This window comes from Eubalaena glacialis, chromosome 1 (assembly GCF_028564815.1).
Source record: "Eubalaena glacialis isolate mEubGla1 chromosome 1, mEubGla1.1.hap2.+ XY, whole genome shotgun sequence".
In the NCBI taxonomy this organism is placed as follows: Eukaryota; Metazoa; Chordata; class Mammalia; order Artiodactyla; family Balaenidae; genus Eubalaena; species Eubalaena glacialis.
The window spans coordinates 167,935,343-167,960,957 of record NC_083716.1 but is presented as its reverse complement, the minus strand read 5'-3'; the positions used below and the strand labels follow the sequence as shown (position 1 = coordinate 167,960,957).

General features: G+C 33.5%; 1 protein-coding gene across 16 annotated transcripts in view; it reads left to right on the top strand.

Moving 5' to 3' along the window:
• The window catches only part of BAZ2B (bromodomain adjacent to zinc finger domain 2B), a 390,549-nt gene that overhangs the window by 194,484 nt on the left and 170,450 nt on the right, over window positions 1-25,615 (top strand). Inside the window, exon 1 of one of the 16 annotated variants that reach the window (XM_061184154.1) lies at window positions 21,387-21,509. The exons of 14 other annotated variants lie outside the window; for them this stretch is intronic. The gene's annotated coding sequence lies outside the window, so the exon portion shown is untranslated. One more of the 16 variants, XM_061184135.1, reaches the window with a different exon arrangement.

Sequence of the window (25,615 nt, the reverse complement as noted above, 5' to 3'; positions counted from 1 at the left end):
GAAAATGTGATCACGTACACGGGGGGCAGGGTAGAATGAAGGGCAAAATACATATAAAAGTTTGGGAAGACCTCCGTGAGGAGGCAATGCTTGTGTTGAGAAATGAATCACCAGAAGGAGCCAGCCACGTGAGGATCTGAGGAACTGGGAATCACAGTGCCAATGGAGCTAGGACACTGTGAGCTTGGGGAATTGAGGTAGACAGATGTCATTGAAACTAGTTAGAACTCTTTCTAATGTGAAGAGAAGCCACTTTCTAATGGTTGATTTTATTTCCCGTCATCCCTTGTTTAATTTGAAAATGTACTACATTCAGCTTCCTATTGGAAGCTTTAAGGAGGAATGTCAATTACATTGGTGACATTAAAGCATTATTATAAATTCTTTATGTTTTGTATGAATTTATATTTTTGGAGACATTCTACCATCTTATTCCTAAATTAAATACCATTACTATTGTAGTTAAGAAGTTTCTATAATCTTAAAGGGAAATTCATGGATATTCATTATTCCTTTTGAATTACTTAGGAAGTTTATAAACATGGAAAATATACTGTCCCTGTTCTCTTCTTTGAGAGCTTACAGTCTAGTGGAGAAACTGACACAACAAACCAGTCATTACATATGTGGTAGATGTCACAATAGAGGTATATATATAATATTTTTTGAATATAGAAAGGATGGTGTGATCCCTGGGGGTGGGAAAGGCCTCATCAAAAATACTCATTCTGTAAAAAATACTCATTCTACAAAGATTTTCATCCTGCTTTTTTTTAAAATAAATTTATTTATTTATTTATTTATTTATTTATTTATTTATTTATTTATTTATTTTTGGCTGCATTGGGTCTTCATTGCTGCTCTTGGGCTTCTCATTTTGGTGGCCTCTCCTGCTGCGGAGCACGGGCTCCAGGTGCGCGGGCCTCAGTAGCTGTGGCTCGCGGGCTCCAGAGCGCAGGCTCAGCAGCCGTGGCACACGGCCCCAGTTGCTCAGAGGCATGTGGGATCCTCCCAGACCAGGGATCAAACCGTGTCCCCTGCATTGGCGGGTGGATTCCCAACCACTGCATCACCAGCGAAGCCCTCATCCTGCTTTTTGAAGCATACTAGGAGCCAGGTATCAGTATTTGAACAGGGATGCTTACGGTGCAAAAAAATCTTTACAAAGAGTTTATGATTTCCAGCTATATAGCAAAATAAATAAGTGGTATTTAACTTATACACTAGAAAGTCAAATTTCTCTTCTAAGTGGAGGGTGAAAAATCGTTATGGTGCTCTTTATTACTGCTGCCCTTTTCCCCTTCTGTTTTCTCTCACCCTTTATCTTCCATTTTTGTAAGCGTACCTGCAGTAGGAAGAAGATAAAATGTTAAAAGTTTTGAAGGCTTCATAGCAAGTTTCATTTTTTGTTTTTGTTTTGTTTCGTTTGTTTTTTTGAAGGGGGTGTGTCATTGTAAAAAGAGAATTGATTTATTTCTGAGCTGGTGATAGCATCTTCTGAGGTCCACAACTGGGAGCTTAGATCTTTCAGTGGTGAAAGCAGGCGTTCTTTTCTTCTTCCTGATCTTAGGAGGAAAGCTTTTGGTCTTTCACCATTTACTATGATGTTAGCTGTGGGTTTTCCAGAATGCCCTTCTTATGTTGAGAATGTTCCCCTATATTACTAGTTTCCTGAGTGTTTTTTTAATCATGAAAAATTGGTGGATTTTGTCAAACATTTTATCTGTGTTGGTTGAGATACTCATGTGATTTTTTTCCCCCTTCGTTCTGGTGTGGTATGTTACACTGATGGATTTTCTTGTATTGAACTATCTATTTATTCTTAAAACTTATTTGCCTTCTCAATTAAGCCTTTTCTTACACTCCCAAATTGAATAAAATATCACTGTGCTCCTCTCTAGGATGGAGAACCGTGATTATCTTTTATTATTTCCTTTAGCTGCTGTTTATAATTTATTTGCTTACATCATTTTTAATATTTTTAAAATCTCTTAAACCTTTTTTATAATAATGTATAATCTTATGAATCTCTTTAGGAAATATAATCTCTAATCAGTTTTTGTATAACATATAATAAGTTGATTTTCAGTAAAAATGCTATATGTTCAATCAGTACATCAATAAATATAATATCATTTGAATTTAATCTTTGATAATTTTTTAATATATAAAGAATTTTTTTCTACTTTGCAAGGGTAGAAAATGCACTATTTTATTTTATTAATAAATTTATTTATTTATTTATTTATTTATTTATGGCTGCGTTGGGTCTTCGTTGCTGCGCACGGGCTTTCTCTAGTTGCGACAAGTAGGCGCTACTCTTCGTTGCAGTGCGTGGGCTTCTCATTGCGATGGCTTCTCTTGTTGCGGAGCACGGGCTCTAAGCGTGCGGGCTTCAGTAGTTGTGACATGTGGGCTCAGTAGTTGTGGCTCATGGTCTCTAGAGCGCAGGCTCAGTAGCTGGGGTGCACGGGCTTAGTTTCTCCGCGGCATGTGGGGTCTTCCCGGACCAGTGATCAAACCCGTGCAAGGGACACAATTTTAATTTATTTTTAATTATATAAGACATACCTTATCAACTTTTAAGCCAGGCACCTCTGAATAAGCACTTGAGGGTCTTTTCTTTTTTTTTACTGTGATAAAAATGCATAACATAGAATTTACCATCTTAACCATTTCTGATTGTACAGTTCAATAGTGTTAAGTATATTCACACTGTTTTGCAACCAATCTCCAGAACTTTTTCATTTTGCAGAACTGAAACTATACACATTAAACAATCCCCATATTCCCTCCCTCTAGCCCTTGGCAACCACCATTCTACCTGCTGTTTCTATGAATTTGATTACTCTAAGTACCTCATATTAGTGGGTTTATAAAATATTTTTTGTTTTGTAACTGGCTTATTTCACTTAGTATTTATAATGTCTCAAGGTTCAACCATATTGTAGCATGTGTCAGACTTTCCTTCCTTTTTAAATATATATATTGCATTATATATATATACCACATTTTCTTTATCCATTCATCCTCCAGTGGACACTTAAGTTGCTTCCAACTCTTCACTATTGTGATATCAACATTTTAAAATGACATTTTTATTTGGTTTATTAAGCATAGATTTAAATGTCACAGTGTCACAACAGTTTAAAAGTTCAAAATTGCTTTCATTTGCTAATGTTTGAAGTTCTTACAGTATCAACAAATACACTGGTTTAGTTTTTTTGTTTTTGTTTTTAGTTTAGTCTGCACTGGGTCTTAGTTGTGGCTCGTGGGATCTTCCTTGTGGCATGCGGAGTTCTTAGTTGCAGCATGCATGCGGGATCTAGTTCCCCCACCAGGGATCAAACCCAGGCCCCCTGCACCAGGAGCACAAAGTCTTACCCACTGGACCAACAGGGAAGTCCCACACTGGTTTAGTTTTATAATTTTTGTCCTAATTCAGAAAAAAGATAATTGCATCCAGTTTGGCTTTTCATTTTAAAGAGAATTGTCATTACAGTTTTTGCTCTTTACATTGGTTTTTGAAATAATAAAGACATTTTGAGGTACTGTATAAGAATTTTTTTTTCAATTTATTTTTTATTTTATTTATTTTTTGGCTGCGTTGGGTCTTCGTTGCTGCGCACCGGCTTTCTCTAGTTGCAGCGAGCCGGGGCTACTCTTCGTTGCGGTGCGCGGACTTCTCATTGTGGTGGCTTCTCTTGTTGTGGAGCACGGGCTCTAGGAGCACGGGCTTCAGTAGTTGTGGCATGCGGGCTCAGTAGTTGTGGCACACAGGCTTAGTTGCTCCGTGGCATGTGGGATCTTCCCGGACCAGGGCTTGAACCCATCTCCCCTGCATTGGCAGGAGGGTTCTTAACCCCTGCGCCACCAGGGAAACCCTGTATAAGAATTTTGATGAGATGAATGCAGTTGGAATTTGGTGAAGATCTTGGGATGATTTTGCTGAATTGTCATTTTATGTCCTTATTGGCTTTCATTTCTTTGTTAATGCACCTCATGCTTCTATTTAACAAATTAAAAAATGTAAAAAAGCATCAAAACCTTCATGGCAACTATGCCAGTGTTAATAGGGATTGAGTATCATGAGCATCCGTAACAGTTGTCCCTCATTACCATACGTGGTATACATTTAGGGTTCTCAGTCTATTCTTTTTTGCGTATTGAGAAAGTTATATTTTCTTTGTTATTAAAAATAGACTTTTAAGCTCACTATTACCTCATTAAAAAATATGAACACTATGAAACTATGCATGAAACTCCTTGAGAAGTTTTTAACTAACAGTATTCAGTTGTAAGCTCTTTGTGGACAAAACTGTCTTATTCACATATGTCTGTTCACAGTGTTGGAGCTTAAGCCCTCAAACTTGTTTCCAGTAAGTATTTGTTGGATTGAGTAGGTTTCTAAATGTGTATGTATAGTTATTTACGCATGTATTCAGCAAATCTTTATATAATTTTACCCATACTGTGATCCAGTTACCTTCTATTAATTTTTCTTGTCTAAGGCACCATTTAAAGAGGGATTAATATATGAGGACTTGGGGACCAAACCAATTATCAAATCACTGTAATAGCAATAACTCATTTAGACTGTTGCCACACAGATATCCTCAGCATTGTTTAAGGAAGCTACTGGACAACTGCAGTAACTCCAGACCACTTTTTACTGTGGATTTCACTTGGAGAGGTGGGAAAAGAGTTGATTTTATTTAGTTAAATGTTAATAATGAAAAGAGGATATTCATATCTTTGAAGAGAGCTGAGTTCATTATTATCTGAAGTTGTACTTTTATAAGTAACACTATTTCTAATCTATTTTCTTTGTCTATTTTAAGTATTGTATTGTGATCATTTTTGCATACTGAATATTGGACTTACTAGGGCAACTAGAGAAGGTTTAGTCTTCAAATAAAATAAACATATATTTTAATAAGAAAGATGTCATCTTGTAGATCGAAGTCTATGAGTGCATAGAAATATTTTTCCCAAAGAATAAAAATTTACCGCACTGCAACATGTGTAGCACCTGCCAATGTAATTATATCTTTAGTTGAGTATAATGTTAATATTAAGTACTGAGAAATTAATAGTACTAAGCTCTGATATGCTGTTTTAATTATTTATTGTAAGCATACTTAATGGAAGAAATAAGGCATTACTAGAAGTTGACTTCTCTCTTTTGTATGTTTGTTAAATTTAAGTACTTTCCTGAAAAATATTAAAGCTATAACTTAATATAAAAATTATTTTTAGAATACAAATTATTTCAGAATATGATTTAATTGTAATTTAACGTTTAGAAAAAAATTGTTTTATTTTGTTTCACACATACCTCTAGAAGCACACTTTATAAATCCTCCATATATTTTTAATCATGACATTGGAATAAGTATGAGGTTCTTTTCTTGAAATTATGAGTAATCATTGAATAAAAATAAGTATGAAATATGACTAAAATTTTGATTTGATTTTGGCCTCTCTTTTTAAGAAACTTTCTAAGAATATTTTCTCCTTTAACCAAAGATTATATCCATTACGTTTTTTAGATTGTACTTCGGGGTTCATTTCCCCTTTGAAATAATGTTAAGCTATGATTTTCTTTGTATGTGGGTTAGTCTATATCAAAAGGCAACTTTTTATTATTTTACATACATTCATTTTACCTCACCAATAAAGTTATGATAAGCTTAAACATGGAAACTATTCTGTTTTGGTTTTCCCTTAGTTCCTAGTAAAAGGTGTTTAATGAGTTAGCTAATGAGTAATGTAGGATCAAAAATGCAGGGTTAGTTCTGAAATTGCTGCTTTTGCCTTTAGTTTTGTGGCACTTGTGTTTTGGTTGTACCTGTAGGTGAAAATTAACTTTTTAATAATTTTTTGGTTGAATTACTTTGTATTTCTCAACTTTTCATATGTACACAAAATGTTAAATCTTCAATCAGTCAGGATTAAGACTATTTCAAAAGATTGCCTCTACAACTTCAAGTTTATTCAGAAATTAATATGATGTGTTATATATAAAACTGAAAAGAATCTTAAAATCATTTTATGTTCAGTACTCTCATTTTAGAAAACCAAACCTTAGAGTGGTTGGCTGGATGTTACACAGCCGGTTTATGGCAGAGACTCCAGCATCAGTAGCTACTTCCTAATCCAGTTCTTTTTCTGAAAATTAGATGATTTTATTTCTTTTTAATGTATTATATATTTCTTTCATATTATTTTAGAAAGATGATCATATTTCAGGTCTATTTCTCTTAATAATATCACTATTTCCCACATCAAAATATGAATACTGTTATCATTTTGCATTACTCTCCTTCCTCTGGCTCTAGATAATCCAAACTTAAAAGTGGCTGTGTTCTAGCTTCAGTATTTTTTGCATTCGTTGTCTTCCTGTCATTCCTACCACCACCCTATTTAGGTCATGTTTAGATTGCTCTATTGGTTTACTTACTAGCTTCTCTGTCTCCAGGATCATGTCTCCTCTTCTTACTGATTATGGTTAACATTGCCATATTAACATATCTGAAATCATGATTTCTTTTTCCGTGTCTTTGTTTATAATATTCCCTTTTTTTGTGAAGATTCTTTTTCTACCTCTGCATATATATTCAAATGCTGTACATCTTTCAAGACCCAATTCAAATCTCATTTCCTTTTCAGGACTAGCCATATCTACCTAAAGGGAGTACCCTTTGAAAATTTAGGGTCAGTTAGTATCTGTAATCATCTGACATCTAGACTCATGGTATCCTATTATCATAGTATGGTAGAGCAGGAAGAGACTTTAGGTATCACTTATTCTAGTCACCTCACTTTACAGGTGAGTAAGTGGTTTTTCTAGATAAATGACTAAGTACTTGGAGGGTTCAGAGCAAAGATGTAATTAGATTTGTCTCCTAACCTGTAATCCATAATTTCTTCTCGTGTAACACATTTCCGCTCACTGTAAAATACCTTGTCTTTTTATATAGTTTTTCATGAGTACGTTTATTATTTCCTCTACTTGAGGCCGAGAATCTTGTTGTAAACTTTTTTATACTCTCCTTAATGTTTTCACAGAGTAGGTCTTAATTCATTATTTACTTTGTAGAGAAGCAATATTTTAAGTAAGGTTATTTCCATTTTTATAAATATTAATGATTAAGTATTATACTGCTTTTTTTTTTTTTTTTTTTTGGCTGCACCGCATGGCATGCGGGATCTTAGTTACCCGACCAGGGATCGAACCCATGCCCCCTGCAGTGGAAGCACGGAGTCTTAACCGCTGGACCGCCAGGGAAGTCCCTATACTGCTTTTGTTTAAAAGGAATGGAAGAAGAATTTTTAATAGTTTTTGGCAGTTTGCATCTATTTCCACTAAAAAATAGGAAACAACAAAATATAATTGAAAAATTTTCTCTTTCATTGCTAAGTAAATGGGTTTCACTTGTTTACAATGTAAAGAACACAGATTCGAGTGCAAAACTAAATTTTATCAACATTTCTTCATTGCTTTAATGTTCTCAATTTTTAAGGAAATAAAATGTTTTATATGAAATAATTTTAGAGCTGATTATATTAAATGGAAACATGATATAGTTCTGTTGTCTTAGTTGAAAACTACCTAGTACAGTCTTTTCAGGTTTTAAAGTTTTATGAGTATATCTGATTGAAAGCAAGTAAGTAAAGCAACAAGAATTATAGCAAATATATGCACTTTAAAATTCCTGTACAATTCAGCATGAATAAAAATGGTACATTAGAGGGTAGTTTAAATACCTATCAGGTGAATAAAGCATAGGCTTCATGCTTATAGTTGGGGATATATGTATCTTCTGCATTAGATGTATTACAGAGGTGATGTCAAGGTGAAAGCAAGCTTGCAGAATGGTTGGAAATCATTGATATTCTGACTTGGAGGCTGTAAATGGCTCAGTGGCAGATGGAGTCGTTGTCAAGGAAGAAAAATGGCAGCTTTGGAGCATCATAGATGTTTTGCTAGCAGCTCAGCACACAGTCTGTGACCTTCTAGTATTCAGGAGTATTATGCTCTAATAAATTGTCCTCAGCTTTTATTCACCTAACGTAGTTAAACAGTACTTATCATATTTCAGTACAAATTGAGGTGTTTCATTACAGAGAAATAGAAATATGTTTTATTATCTAGTTCTTAAAGAAGTAAGCTTTTAAGGGAACAGGCATTTCTTGGAATCAGAAATATTTCTCAGTTAGTTTGCAAGGGTAAAAACAATAGAGTTTATTTGAAAAAGTATATTTTTAGAATCACAGAATATTAAAGCTAGAAAATATGTTGAAAATCCTAGACAAACTTTCTCATTTTACAGATGAAGGAACTGAGTCTCATAGACTGTGATTCAACCAAGGTCATTAAACTAGTTCATGAAAAACGTTAGGCGACTCTTACATTATGACTTGTTATACATATAAAATAGCTCTAGTTATGAAGGTAAAAGAAACTAGTCTCTTTGAATAAAACTTAGAATACTACAGAGTACACATACTTATTCATGACCACTGCATAATAAGCGTACATAATTTTAGAGACTTTTATTTACTATTTAATTGCACATAGTTTTATTGGAAAGAATTCAAGTTTTTCATTTTAATCATTGCTAGATTGCTGTACAGAAAAATTTTTGTTGAATGAAGAGTTTATACCTGGGTCAAATATGTATCTTGTGTTGATTTATTTGTGTATTTTTAAAGGTTCTTTCTTTTAGAGATAGTGTTTCATATTAAAATATTTGAGGGTTTTGTAGATTTTGTACTGAAATGTTTTGAATGAAATATTGTTACATGTATCAGTGAGAAATCCAGTTTTTAGAGGAATATAGGTCCCCATGAGAGTGTACTACCATGTGGAGTATATTCAATTGGACAGCTGACTTATACTGAAGAGTAGTAAGTCATGGCTAAAATTAAAAGTGGAAGCATTACACACGTAAAACCTACTAAAGCATTTGACAGTTGCTAAAGTTATAGAAAGGAATCTCTGTACATCATGGAAGAAAACTACCCTTTGTTCTAGAAGGTCAAGGTTGCTGTACAAATTGCTTCAATTTGTAGTCTTTCTTAAGCCAGTGTCTAAAGAAGTAAACTTAAAGAGAAATTTAACAATTATTCAAAATAATGTCCATGTATTTTCTAAAGATAGAATTATACAATTTTACAATTGTTTTTGATTAGGAGAAAAATTTGAAAGGTTAGAGCTGAAAGGTCCCAAAATCTTGAAGTAAGTTTTTTTTCTTTTGCGCTTTTGTTTTTGTTTTTAAGGATAAAACTGGTTAGACCTTTTAGATAGAAAGTGGGCATAAAAAATATTAAGCATAACATCATAAAGAAGAATACTATTCCTATCAATGGATATGTTGATATGTAGCGATTCACCTATAACCTACTTTGATATGAAGTAAATACACTCAGATAGAGGTTAAATGATGGTTACTAAATTATTCAATAACTAATTATTGGGTGCCTAGTACATGCAAATGCTGAGGATAAGGCAGTGAACAAAACAGACTGTGCACACATGGGGCTAACAGTCTATGAGCGAAAGAGATAACAGTTAATAAACTAATATTTACTATATTAGATGGCAATCAACACTATGAAAAAAGATAAAGCAAATTAAGAGTCATGAGTGCCAGGGTTGTGAAGTTAGTATTTGTTATAGGGTGGTTGGTGAAACCCCTCCTAAGAAGATGACAGTTTAACAGAGATCTTAGGAAAGTGAAGGAGCAAGTCATGCATATATCTGGGTGATGACTCTTCCAAAGAAAACAGCCAGTGCCAAGACACTGAGGAAGATTGTACTTGGCATATTCCAGTAACAATAAGGAAACCAGTGTGTCTGGAGTGGTGTGAGTAATGAAAGGGGGTAATAAATGAAGCTAGAGAGATTTCACATAGACCTACATTTAAGAATTAAGTTTTTTTAAAAAAAGAGAATATTGAAAAATATTATGCTGTAAGCTTAACTAAAGCTCATATTGTTGCTAAACTAGTGATCCCCAAAATAGTTTTGCTAGAGCCTTAGTTGTGTAGAGTGAGTATTGCTTGATAAAAAGATTCCATGGTCAAGTAAGTTTGGAAAACCTAGGGTTAATGTTAAACAAAGGTAAACAGGTTTTGTTTTGTTTAACAACTGTTTAGGTACATCTTTTAATGTGCTAACATGTTTTGTGAATCTCCAATCTTTGACCCTTCCTTCAAAGAACCTCTTAAGAGGGGCCAGTGTTTTTCAATGCTTTGGTAAATGCTGTATTATATAATCCTACAGATTAACTATTGGTTACTAAAAGGATTTTCCACAATTGCTGTTTCATAACCTCTATGCTCCTTAAGCAACATTTCTCTCTGCCTGCTTTTTCAGTAAAGACAACATTTCTTCATTGTTTTCCTAAATAATTCTCAAATCCATCCTTTTTTCTCTATTCGTGATGCCTAAATCTTTATGTAGGTTTGCATCATGCCTCACCTGGGCTATCACAGTAGCCTCCTAACTGGTGGCTCTGCCTGTAGTCTTGCTGTGTCCAGATTCAGCGTCCTCTTCAGTGACCATTTAAATGGCATCACAAATCTGACTTGATTATTCACCTGCTTAAAATCCTTTACTAGCTTCCCATCACTACAGAATAAAATTTAATCTCATTTACAGGGCATATGATATCTTCTACAATCTATCTCCTATCTACATCTAAAATTTTGCCTAAATTTCCCATACTTAGTATTCCCCAACTTTGAAACCATTTGTACTTCCTTAAAGCAGGCAGTGGGTGTATAGTCTTTTTGCCTTTGTTCAGTGCTATTATTTCTTCCTGACATAGCCTTCCCTCTGTGAGTAGCCTAATTTCTCCATTCTTAAAGATTTAGAGCAGACATACTCTTCTTGAAGAATACTCTCAAGTTCTTCCTGGCTAAATCAGGTACACTGATGTACAATTCTGTGAAAGCACTTAAAACAATGAAGTAAAACTATGTGTTTTCTCCATTCTCTATATCCTGTACCTTGTATCTGTATCTTAAGTGCTTCATACTTTAAGTAGATACCCAATAAATGTGGCAAATAACTCTACCAAGTAGTTGAAGACTTTCTTATAAACAGATCTATCAATTTCCCTCTTTTCCAGTTCAAGATCTGTTTGGATTATAGACTTAAACGTAAAATATAAAACTGTAAAACTTTTAGAAGAAAACATAAGGGAAAATCTATAAGTCCTAACTTGGTGAAGAGTTCTTATATTGATACCCGACACAAAAAAACACAACCCTTGAAAGTAAAAAAAATCAGTAAATTGGACTTTACAAAAATTAAAACTGTTTGCTTTGTAAAATACCCCGTTATGATGGTGAAGAAACAAGCTATATACTAGGAGAAAATATTGAAAACCACATATCTGACAAAGGACTCATATCTAGGATATATAAAAACTCTCAAAACTCAACAGTAAAAATGCCAACAGTCTAATTAGAAAACTCGGTAAAAGACATGAAGTAACATTTCACTGAAGAGGATATCCAGATGTCAAACGAGCACATGAAAAGATGTTCAAAATCATTAGCCATCAGAGGAATACAAAAATGAACTATCACTAGTCACCTATCAGAACAGCTAAAACAAAAATTAGTGACAGTATCTACCACTGGCAAGAATGTGGAGAAATTGAAGTCTTATACATTGCCATTGGGAATGTAAAATGGTACAACCACTCTGGAGAAGAGTTTGGTAGTTTCTTAAAAAAACAAAAAAATAAAAAAACCAACTAAACATATGCGAAATACATGACCCAGCAAATGCACTCCTGGGCATTTATCCCAGCAAAATGACTGTACATGGTTGTTTATAGCAGCTTCATTTGTAATAGCCAAAACTGGAACCTATCAAAATGTCTTACAATAAGTGAATGGCTAAACACGGTATGGTGTGTCCATACCATGCAATACTACTCAGCAATACAAAGGTAGCAACTATTGATACACAGATCTCAAGGACATTAGGCTCAGTGAGAAAAGTAAATCTCAAAAGGTCACTCAATAATTCCATTTATATAAAGACAAAATTATAGAGACTGAGAACAAATTTGTGGTACCAGGGGTTAGGGATGGTGGAGGAGAGCGGGGGTTTGGGTGTGACTGTAAAGGAGTAGCATGAGAAAGATCTTTGTGGTGATGGACTAGATCTGTATCTTGTTTGCAGTGCTGTTTACATGAATCTACATCTGTGATAAGATGACATAGATCTATGTATACATTGTAGTTAGTTTCCTGGTTTTGATATTGCACTATAGTTATATAAGGTGTAACCATTAGTGGGACCTGAGTGATGAGTACATGCGATCTCACTATACTATTTTTGCAACTTTCTGTAAATATATAGTTATTTCAAATTAAAAAGTTACAAAATTGTCTCTTTTTCTTCTACCTTCCCACCCATCTCTGAGAAAAAAAAATTGTTTTACCTTGCACCTCCATGTTTATTGCAGCATTACTTACAATAGCCAAGACGTAGAAAAAACCTAAGTGTCCACTGATGGATGAATGGATAAAGAAAATGTGTATAAATATATATTTTTACAATGGAATATTACTCAGCCATAAAAAGAAGGAAATCCTGACATTTGCAGCAACATGGATGGACCTTGAGGGCATTATGCTACATGAAGTAAGACAGAGAAAGACAAATACTGTATGATCTCACTTATATGTGGAATCTAAAAACAAAAACAAAAAAGAATACCCAAACTCATAGTTAACAGAGAACAGATTGGTGGATGCCAGAGGTGGGGGGGGTGGGTGAAATTGGTGAGGGTTTTCAAAAAGTATAAACTTCCAGTTATAAAATAAATCAGTCCTGGTAAAAACAAACAAACAAAAAATGTTTTGCCTCCTTACTAAACCTAAGACTTTATTCATGCTTTTTGATTTTTATCCTTTTCTGTGTCCTCCAGAGACTTGTTTCATTGATTATTCATAGGACATATCCAGCTTCTCCTTTCTTGACTGATTTATTTCAGATTGTCCTATCTTAAATAAAATGATAAATAGAAGTAAACAAACCAATAAAACCTTTACTTCCCTTAAGTGGTTGTATTTGTATATTAAAGATATATATCCATGTTAACATGTGTAGCTCTAGTTCATTTATTTTAATTGCTATATATTTCATTATAAAAACACACCACAATCTTTTATTTATTTTCTAGTATTTCACTATACAAATAATGCTGTAGTTTACATTTTTGTATATGACTCTTTATGCATATGTATGAGAGTTTTTCTGGGTTACATACCCAGAAGTGGAATTTCTGTGATATTGACTACATACAGCTTTGATTTTACTAAGTATTGCTTAATTTCTTTCTACAGTGGTTATATGAGTTTACACCATAAGTGCATAAGAGATTTCCTGGTCTACATTTTTCCCAACTTTTGGATTTTCCTTAATTTTTGCCTTCCTACTCCGTCTATGTAGAATCTGCTATGAAGTTCAATAGATTTTACATCTATAATTTAATTTTTTGTTTCTTGCTCTACTTTGACCAGTCAACAAGTAAAAAAAGAATTGATTCATCTTATCTTTCATATTCATATTTATCTCTGTATTTCTGACTCAACTGCCACAGTCTTAGTTCAGACCCTTTCCTCTTGCCTAAACTTTTGCAACAGGCTGAATGTTGTAATATCCCTCTTGGAAATCTGTTTCTGCTCCAATTCATCCTACTTAAAACTGCTAGATCAATATTTCTAATGCAAGTAGTTTACCACTGTTTGCAGTGTTGAATAAATTTAACACTTAAACTGATGTTCAAGGTTGTCTCTAATAAGGTCCTAAACTAGCTTTTCAGCCACATCTCCCACTATTTTCTATATATGCCTTATATACTAGCTAGACTAGATTACATTCACTTATTGATTAATTCATTCAAACAGTAGATACTGAAAGCTTTTATTAGGCTATACAGATATAGTAACACTTGAGTTTTGTAAGTGCTACTACTATAAAAATTAATAACTCATGCTTCTTGTTATTGGGGGACTTGCAAGCTACCTCAAGCTATTCTTTGAGCACGCCCAATACTTTCCAGCCTCTACCCTTAGCGTATTGTTTTCCCTCCACTTAGGGTACCTTTTTTCCTAGTTCCTCTGCCTAGCCATCTTTGCCTTTCAAAAAAATCCTATATACTTTTCAAGGCCTACTTAAGATGTTAGCTTTGTATGAAGTCTTTTCTGATATCCTCAGTTAACTTTGTTCCTATAGTACTATATTTCTGTTGCTTTCATGGCACATGCTGTATTTCATGTATTTGTCTTAGCCTTCCATGGTGATAAGTACTTTGTCTATTCATCTGTATTGCCCATATAGCATTTAACATAATGTCTTATATAAGGTAGGCAAACTGTTAACTAAAATAATTTAATTGAAGATAACATATTAGTTAAATCCAAGTTCACCAATTAGACCTATCTGGGGAAAGGTCAATTTGAATTAGAAAAAAAATGCTTAATTATGTAATTTTTTCTAGTGTTCTTACTTTAAAACAGTATAGAAAAACTAAATTATGGGTGGGTTTCTATTTAGTGATCTTTACAACTTGCTTTGATGAATAGTAAACTTTATTTGTGATTAGTATAACAGTTGTTCAGTTCACTTTTAGACTCTTAAGTTAAAATTCCCTTAAATCAGGTTTTCAAACTGTACTCTGAGGAATCATATGAGTTGGTTATGTTGAGATGTGTTGGCTACTGCTGGGTGCTTCCTCTGCCCCAAAGAGCAGCCCTTTATTTCTTTTTTACTATACAGGGCTTCTTCACAGGATTTTATTTAAGAAAGGATTCTTTTGCTGAAGTAGTTTAAAATAATTGCTAAGACTGTATAATACTTCAAATTTATCCATTTATTTAATATTTTCGAAGATCTTACAAAAAATACATTATTCCCACCTTATTTTTTTGTATTACTACAAATTTAAAATCTGTAGTCCATGTGAATACGAAACTTCAGATAATTAAGCAAATAGTAGGTAATGGGCTTTGAACATGACAAGTAGTTTATTCTCCGAATATTCTGCATTTTAATATGGATTTTTGAGGAGTTATTAGAATATCAGGAGTTACTGGAATTGATATACAAATTGTTAGGTAGGCTAAAGAATTCTCTAGATCATGGCTTCTTAAAATTTAATGTGCATAAGATTCTGATTCAGTAGGTCTGGGCTAGTGCTTGAGATTCTTTAAGTATTGCCATAGACATTTTTTTAGCTGTCTGTTTCTCTACAGTCTGATTTATGTTTTGCCATTTTAATAGAAATTTCTGGGGTTTTAGGGAAATACTTTGTGTGTGGATTAATGATTGCCCTGTGATTATGTAGTTCTTTGTTTGAAATTATCCTTCACTATTTTTAAAATAGTTAGCCTTGAGAACTATTAGACTGTCAGTGGCAACTTTCAGAGAATTTAAGTTTGATAAGGAATATCTGTTTGGTTTACTTTTCTAATAGAACTGTAATATTTATTGACTTTTGTTATTTTGCAGGATATTGTTTGAGGTTAGATATTAAGTTGTTATGAAAATAAAAATAGGAAACAGTTTTGTTTGGCTAAAGTTGTTTTAGCTGGTATAAGTACTGCTTTTAAAAAAAACTATTATAATCATGAATTAGTAGCAGTTGTATACCACAGCAGGCTAGGCTGTTAATTTTATCTGTAGTACCCGTGAACTGAAAACTTAACTTGTGTAAATGGACAACGAATAGGACAGTCATTTAGTTAAATAGCTTATACTCAAGATATAAATCAATTCTGAGGGACATTAATGCTTTTCCTTAAGACATATAATATCAAATATTTTCATAGTCTTTTGGGCTTTTATAGAAAATTGTAATAACTAAATCATAAATTTAAGTCATAAATCTTTAAGAAAATTCTCAAAATTGCTTATTTTTGGTAAATGGAAATTAGTGATTAACTTTGTAGACCAGAACAGCAGAGCATTTTGGGGGGGAAAAGTTATGATTTTTATCTAAAAACATGGTTATTATATCAGCCTTACATTATTTCACCTACTAATTGTCAGTAGTAAGAACTGCTGGAAGAATTACATTATTACAAAAGTGACTTTAAAATATATTATTATTTTCTTATTTCTTAAGTAAGGACTAATATTGCTATAAAAGTTTTTATATGGAATTTATGTCAAATGTTGATAAAAGTTTTCTTCAAACCTGATTCAACAATTTTGTATAGAAATAAACCTCCTTTGTTTCTTCCGGTAGCATCCATTGATTTTTTTTTTTTTTTTTCCCAAAGATACATTAATAGTGCTGATAGAAGCAGAACAATTGGAATTTACATTAAAAATAAATGTGATGAATAAAAAGCAGTACTCTATATAATAATGTTATAGTCTTGATTTTTCTTTACCAAAGTTCCAAAATCTAAAGGACAAAAATACTGACAAGGTCAAGAAAAAATGAAAGAAAGAACAAACGATGCAAAAAGAAAATGACACTGAGGTCTTGGTTTAATACATATGTATTCCAGGTTGATGGTTGATTTCATTAGCAAATCTCATTGCTATGCAATGTCTGTTCTTCTGCAGCAAAATGAATATTGTATTTTTACAGGCTCTGTGTGTATCTATTATGTTACAATAAATGAAAAAATATATATGTGTAGCTTTCTTTGGTTTACTCTTTTTAGTTTGTCTTTTAGGAAAAGAAAGAAAACTGAATTATATTCTTTCTTTTGTTATTAAATTTATTCAAAGCTTTTCAATTTATATTATAGATATATTTCCTACTTTGTTCCCTGAAATAAACAATTGTAAGGTGGTTAATAATGTAACCATTTAAATTATCCTATAACTTTTTACATGAATAGACTATAATCTTGATTGATTTAAGCTGATAATTAATATGAGGTTAACCATAAGCTTTCTAACATTTTTAAATGTTAGGATGGGTTTTCTTATTGAAAGAAGAATGTTAAGTGTACATATTATGCCAAATGTAAATACTGCTACCTTTTGCAATAACAAAAATTGTATGTTGAGATTACTATAGTTAGATTTCAATTTTCGTAAAATAGGAAATTCAGAAATAACAAATTTCAGTGGCTCCACATTGGAAGAGTTCATTTAATCAGGTAAAAGACTGCATGACTCTTAGGGTTATGTATATGAATTCAAATGTGGATCAAACTGTACTGGACACAATTGTCATTTAATTTTAGTCATTTTGAGGTCTGACAATAATTTACAAAATCTATATGGCTTTTGGTAGTGTTATCAAAAGTTTTCACAACTAAAATTCTTTCGACAAGCTTGAAAATAGAAAAGCCCAAGATTTGATTTAATATGGGTTGATTGTATATCATTTAGAAATTGGGGACTTCCCTGGTGGCACAGTGGTTAAGAATCCGCCTGCCAATGCAGGGGACACGGGTTCGAGCCCTGGTCCAGGAAGATCCCACTTGCCGTGGAACAACTAAGCCCCTGTGCCACAACTACTGAGCCTGCGCTCTAGAGCCCGCGTGCCACAACTACTGAAGCCCGCGCCTAGAGCCCGTGCTCCGCAACAAGAGAAGCCACCGCAATGAGAAGCCTGCACACTGCAACGAAGAGTAGCCCCCTCTTGCCGCAACTAGAGAAAAGCCCACGCTCAGCGACGAAGACCCAACGCAGCCAAAAATAAATAAATTAAAATAAAAAGAAAAGTTGGCCTTCTGGCTCACTTGATGCAATCATAATAAATAACTTGTTTATGTTGGACAAACATGAGCTGTTATGTACAGCAGTTTATTAATGCACCATCTTAAGTTAATTTGTACTTATAATGTTTACATTTTATTGTTCACAATGGGTAATACAAAATAAGAAATTTCAAGATCTAGTAAGGGAGATCCCTAAAATAATTAGAGAGTAATATAGAGCTAAATCATGTGGAGAAAGAAGGTTTTCTGGGCTCAAATAGTTAGGCTCTGAGTGAGGGGCCTCCTGAAGTGATGAGATCTAAGCTGATAGTGTGGTAAGGAAGAAATGGGAAACAACATAAACAAACTGGTAGGTAAGAGAACATAACCTTGGCATCTTTGGGAGACAGCGAAGAGACCAACACAGCTGTAGTGGAATATATTTGCGACTACTTATTTATTTACCCCACATGAAAATTAGATTGTAGCGTTGTTAAATTTTAGTAGTATTCCGTCCAGATGTATGGTGTATTGAGGTGCTACTATTGTGGACCTTGTTTTATCTTGTATAATAAAATGGGAAATAGGAAATTGCTTTTATACTAATTTCACTGTCTTTCTCCCCCACCAATAATATGAAAAGTAAATGCTGCAAAAATATGCCAAGATTCATGCTCTAAAATAAATTGAAATTGCTGCAGACTGTCTGAGAAGGTAGGAATCTAGAAACTCTAAGTCAGATTTCTCTACTGTAGTTACAAATACCAAACTGAGGAGGAATGTGAATCATCAGAGATTGGGCTCCCAGGCTGTTGAATTGAACAGGATCATGGAAGGTCAACAAAGAGGAAGAGAGGAACTGTTTTAAGTTAAAAAGAGAGATCCCTTTTAAGTGTCTGGACCTATCCTACCAATGTCTTCTCCTTGATCTGGAACCACAGTTATCACTTGCATGTCCATTTTATTTACTCATCCAGCAGAAGAATCTGCATTTAGAAAATGAAATATGAACTTGGAATATGAAAATGGACTGTGAATTTAACAAAAGATGCTGGGGATTGTTAGTGTTTGTTTAAAGATCCCAATTAGATACATAGCTTCCTAGCCAGTTGGCTCATTTTCTGGGTAACGTTTCATCATGTTATGATCCCAACTTGCCCCGAAGAAAGGTTGAAAGGAATTTCATATGAAATTGGTTATTTAATCTCTGTAAAGATGCTGTTGAGAAAATTATTTTTTTGTCCAGGGTTGCATTATTGAAAAGTATGAAGATATTTCTCTCAGTTCTAAGTACTAGGGAAAGCTTTGGTGCTTACTTGTAAAATGCAGTTTATACAGAATGCGAATTTTATAATTTGATCTTGTTTCCCACTTTACTTTGATTGCTAGGAAGCTCAGAGCTGAACCACTCACATCTTAGAGTTGTGCAAGGCCTTATGACAGGCGTTTCTATGTTCCAGCTTTACTTTGTGTTTCATCTTTCTTGCTTCCTTTTATTTTCCCTTTATTCATATTAATTTACATTTTGAAAGCATTCTGTTTTACTAATCATATGTCCATAAGTCACCTTAAGTTATTTTGAAATAAGATGGGATATAAATACTATGGAAAGCTTCTTTATTGCCAGCAGAATGTAAGCAAATAAATGTAGGAGCCTTTCTTCCTTCTCCTGTCCCCTTTCCCGTCTTTCATTTTCATTTTGCGTGAATTTTTTAAGTCATGGAGGACTAATCTCCTCTGTGGTTTCTTAGACCTGCCAGGGGCAAGGGAATCCTTTCTGGAGGTTTTTCCCTGTACAGAACTGCCAGGTATAGTTCGTTGTGCTAAGTGTGCTTTACGCAAGAGTGCCTGACTGAGAGAACAAGCAGAGCTGAAATATCTCTAGAGGAGGAAAAGGTTTCCTTTTCTCACAGGTTAGCTCAGAGGGGGTCTTTTTCTAACTCAGAGGGTATCATATTTACTTTGGTTTTCATCCTTGCCCTTTCAACCGAATTGTAAACTCTTACCCTGAAATTTGCTGACATTTGATAAAAGCTACCTTGAATGAAACAAAATTTCAAATTTATTTTCTTTACTTCTGTATTTTAATTTCATTATCCTTTAAATTTGATCCATATGAGAAACTAAATAGTCATGGGTCTTTGAAATAATTGAAATAATAGTTTTCTAATTTAAAATTTTGTTTTGTTTCCATATATGAATTACATATTCAAAGCTACCTATTTGGTAGGAATTATATCTTAAATTATCTATAAAGGAAATAAGGGCTGTGTCTTGCATTCCAGTTAACTATAGGATATTTGAATTATTTAATTGGACCAAGAAATTCAGCTGAAACTTTTAGTAATAGTTTTCTGAAAATTTGCTATTTCATGCGTCATCATAGTAAAGATGGTGATTAGCAACTTGCATTAATGTTGTTCAGTATTAAATATGTACTCCTTTCAAATGATACATATTAAATGTTTGTAACATAACCTGTTCTGATATTTTGTATTCTTGGCACAGTCTTGTCTACTTAGGTGTTCTTTTTGTTGTCAGTGATTTTATTGTCACTTTGTTTTGTTTTCTATTTCAATACATTAGAGTTTTATTTTGCAGAGTAAATATACACCTGATTTAAGTTATATAATTTAATGCCTTGATTATATTGCTGTAAAAGGGTCGTTAAGAGCTCTTTGCATTAAAATTAAAGCATGCTGTGTTCATAATAGTTAGGACACAGATGCTGGGCCTTAGAATATATGGAATTTTAAAGATAAATGAAATTTTGTATATTAAAAAAATCTCCTAAATATTTTTAAATTAGTGAATTAGTTTATCATTTTGACAGTGTGTGTTTGTTTTATACCCTTAGTTAGTTTAAATCAATCTTCATTCAACTATACTAGAAATTTCAGAGTGAAAAAACAGCAATTTGGGGGAAAAACTAAGGACAAAGAAACTTAATTTTCAAGCTAACAATATGTATTTTTAAATGCTCACAGTTAAATATTTTAGGTTTTGTTTTCTTTTTGAAATATGAATTTTAAATGATGCAGAGAGTAGCTTCAAGTTATGTAAACTTTTTGATTCATATAATCGAGATTTTTTCCCAAAGACTGCCACATGAATTATAGTTTTATTTTGCAAGAGCTTGTCTTTATTTATAACTCAGAAACTTCTTTTATCTATTTTCTTGAAGGAGTTGAAATTCAAAGACATTTCCCTATAGTTAGCAGGTTTTTGAAGAGTTAATCTTAGTTTCTTTTCAAACCTTGTTAGCTAGTGTTGCCTTGTTTTTAAATTTACCTGCCGAGAAGTAATTTTTAAAACCTACTTAAACAGATTCGTTTGTCAAGCATTCCTTATTATAAACTGTGTGCCTTCACATGTCAGGAATAAACCCTCCTTAAAAAAGGAAGAAAGATAGAACTCTTTATTGTCTGTTTTGACGTTAATAAAATTAAGAAAAGAAAGATTGAGACTTCAACCTCACCTGGCTTAGTTTTGTCACGTGAGCGTTCACGGTTACTGGTGATCTAAGTGCTCCACCTGCCTTTCAGTTTGTTTACCAGGAAATCAAGATGTGTAAACTGCAGGAAGTACTATTTGACCCTCTCCGACAGTATCTCATTACAATAATTGCTAATCTCTGAATAAGACAGCCATGTTTTGTGAGTAACTGAGAGAGAGAGGTTGTGTTAGGTAGATTTTAGGTGTTTCAACAAATAAAGCATTGTAAATGCTTACTTGGATTATGTTTTCATGATAGCTTTTGATAAAAGACATATGGTGACCTTTGGGGTCAGCAAAGCTAGGACACAATAGTAGGTATTCTTTCATGCCTTTTAACTGAAAAATATCACGGCTTGTTGTTTTGGAGTGCTGTCACTGCTCTGAATCGAAAGGATAATGGCTACTTCCTGATTAAACCCACTCTCCACAGTAAGCTGTTAATGTTATACTGTATGTCTTTTTCTCCTGTAAATGCAATAGTATTTTGTGTTTTCTTTACTTTTTATCATTGTCTTTTCTTAGATATATCTGTTGTAAATAATTCCTGAAGTTGAAGTTTACAATTAGAGTAGAAACTACTGTTTTAAGTTTGGAGGATTTTTTTTTTTTAATGAAAAAGTATTTTTGTTTGGTATTAAATCCAACCTTCTCATATACTTACTGTAGATTCTGGTTAAAGAAATTAGCTTTTAAAAAAGACATTGAAATGATAAATTATATTAAGCTGTCACTTTCTTGGCACTCTAAGCAAAATTTTAAAAATAACTTATGTAGTAAATCAGATTAATTTTTTCAGGGAATATTTGGGTAAACTAATTTTATTTTTATTTAATACATTTCATAAATCTATTTAAATATATTGTCAGGATTATTGATAATTGTTTTAATTATTAAATTAAATTATTATTCTTAAATTATGAGATCCCTGTGATGTAAAAACAATATTAAGTACTCAGAATATAAGAAGGGGAATAATGAGCTTCTTAGTTTTAATCCTAAAGCTGGCAGTCACTCCATCTGTGGTCTTGGGACAATCATTTAAACTGCTTACCTTGGTTTTCTTGTCTACTGTTCATATGTGTGCTAAGTAAAATGAATGTTTTTTTCTTTATGGTAGTACAAAGTGTAAAGAAAATGATTATTCATAAGTATTTTATAAAATGGACAACTGACCCTGAACATAGACTAGGAAAACATTTAGGAGTCACAGTAGACAAGGAAATAATAGAAAAATTATTTCTATTGTAAAATAGTGGAAAGTAAAGTTTAAAATAAACACCATATAACTGCCCTTTTAATTTCAACAAAATTGTTAGTTTTGCTAAATCCCTAATATAACATTACCAGAGGATTCTACATATTGTTGGGTACATGACTAAAATGAGAAGCGGAAAGCTTGGAGGTGATTTAGTAAAGAGTCACAAATATACTTAAATTATTTAACTTTTTCTCAAGAGTCTTATTCCTGGAAATGAGATTATTTAGAGTAGAGGGAAGAAGATGTGTATATATTATAGGCCTATAAGTATAGTTCACCTAAAAAGTAAGATGTTTACTTTTTAAACTCTAGTACTAGGCATCCTGGTTATATTTTAAAATACTATGAAATTATTAAACACTGAAGGCAGCTACTGAAGATGGTCATAGAACCTAACATTCAGAAATAGTTTAAAAATATTCTGGGATAATGTAAATACTTCTGCTGAGAGAGTTAAGGTAACTTCTTTTGCAAAATGCTTATCAAAGATATTTTAGGTAACTCGGTAATTTATGTTATTGGTCATTCTAAGGAGATTCCAAAGATTATATTTAATGAATACTCCAACTTAGTCAAGTTATTGAAGTAGGACTTATAGTAGTGCCTCTGTTTAATTTGTTTGTAATTTATTTATTTATTTATTTATTTTGGCTGCATTGGGTCTTTGTTGCTGCATGCGGGCTTTCTCTAGTTGCGGCGTGCGGGCTTCTCATTGCGGTGGCTTCTCTTGTTGCGGAGCACGGGCTCTAGGCGCGCGGGCTCAATAGTTGTGGCTCGTGGGCTCTAGAGCGCAGGCTCAGTAGTTGGTGGCACACGGGCTTAGTTGCTCTGCGGCATGTGGGATCTTCCTGGTCCAGGGCTCGAAGCCATGTCCCCTGCACTGGCAGGCGGATTCTTAACCATTGTGCCACCAGGAAAGTCCTGTTTAATTTGTAATAGCAAATAATAGATGTCACTTATTGAATACTTAATATGTGCAAACGACTGGGCTAATTTTATTGTAGGAGAGGCAAATTTTTAACTTTATCCTGTTAGAGTTCTATTTGGCAGGGCCTGAGAATTAAACTGACGTAAGATAGATCAACAGGAGAAAAGCATACACATTTATTTAATACAAAGTTTTGTGTCAAATGGAGTCTGCAAAAGGAATGAAGACCAAAGAAATGGTGAAATCTACTTGTTTTATGTTAGGTTGAACAGAGAGGCAATTGTGGAAAAGTGACTAAGCTATGTGGTGAGACTAAAGGAAGATAAGAATTATTTTAACAAGGTCTGTTTGTTGAGAATTCTCTCAGTCTCAACTTTTCATCTTTGATGATAAGAATGTTACTTTCCTTCTGGTACAGGGAGGACATCTTTCATATAGTAATTTCATTTCCTGCTTTTAAGAGAAAGAAGGAAGGTCAGTGTTTTTCTTGTATTTGCTGTTTTTCAAGTACCTTTAACTCAAAACAGTCAATATGCCAGAGCAGCGTATTTTGAAGAAGCATGTTCTGAATTCCTTCATTATCATCTTATTTTACATTCATGATAATCACATGAGGTATAGGTAGTATCATTACCCCCATTTCTACTGATAAGGAAATAGCTGTAGAGAATTTAAATGATTTCGTCAATGTCCTTTAGTCCATAAGTGCCAGAGCCAGACCAAAAACTCTAACAAAATCTAGATAGAACTCAGTCTTCAGTGTCATGCCTTTAAGCATTGTGTTTATATTTTGGAGATAATAAAGGCGCTAAAGCCTTTGATTTAGATGGGGGTTTTTTCCAGCAGTTTATCAAATATTAGAATCCTTACTAAGTGTCAGGCACTATAAGTACATTATGCGATAGTAATGGAAAGCAAAATAAAATCCCTTGTTTCACGAAACTTACAGTTTAGTGGAAGAGGCAAAAATACAACAGGCTATTATAGTACAATGTGATAACTGATATAATAGGGGTAAGTGCAAGATACTAAAGGTGACACAAAGAAGTTCTAATGTCTTCTTTTATTTATATATTTAATTTATATTTGGGGTGCTGTTCTAGGGATATATAAGTAAATAAAATTTTCAAAGGTCTCTGCTCTTGTGGAACGTATATTGGGGTGGAGTCAACAGTAAGCGTAATAAATAAGTATATAGCATGTTAGAAGGTGACAAGTGTTATGGAGGAAAGAAAAAGTAGAGAAGGGTAAGAAGGCTGTGGTGGTGATGAGTTGAGCAACGATCAAGGAAGTTAAATATGCAGATATCTTTGGGAAGAGCCTTCCAGGTAGAGGACTCAAGGCAAAAGCATACCTGGTGTGTTCAGAGTAATGATTGGAGTAGAGTGAGGGAGAAGGGAGAATAGGAGGTTTTGACAGAGGTAATTGGGGCTTTACAGAGCACTGTAGAGACTTTAAGGAGCCATTGCAGGGCTTTCGGTAAATCTGGCTTATATTTTTAAAGGTTCACTCCACTTGCTATGTTGAGAATAGACTGTAGGGAGGCATTGACCACCAGTTAGAAGTCTCTTAGAGTAATCTGATTGAAAAGTAGTGGCTTAGGTAATGATGGTAGTGGTCAAATTCTGGATGTTTTTAAGGTACAACCAAAATGTTTTTCTGATGGATTGGATGTGGGATATGAGAAAAAGAGAAGGCCAGATGACTCCAAGGTTTTTTACTGAGTAGCTAGAAGGATGGCCTTGCCACCAACTGTGAGATGGGGACGGTTTGCATAGGGAGCAGGTTTGGGATAAGGATGGACAATCAGGAGTTTGGTTTTGGATGTGGTAGATTTGTAAGTGTTGAATAGATATGCAAGTGGAGATTGTGGGAAGATTTTCCAGAGGAGATACCATCTAAATTGAGGCTGAAGAATGAATTGGTGGTGATTTATGATGAACTTTGAGAGCATTCTTTACACACTTAAATGAATCGGCTTTTACATATTTACAAACTAGAGTAACGTCTAAACATCTAAAAAGTAATAATATTTAAAAGTAATAAAATTGTTTATCTCAACAAATTATTCTAAGTAGTTAAGTTTTCAGAGTATTTCGGTAGCTACTATATTCATGTGTTGTGCTGGGTGCTTTTACATATATTGATTCTCACCATAATGCTGTAAGGTAGATTTTATTTCCATTTTACATTTGGAGAAACTGAGTCTGAAGGAGATTACAATTGCCTAA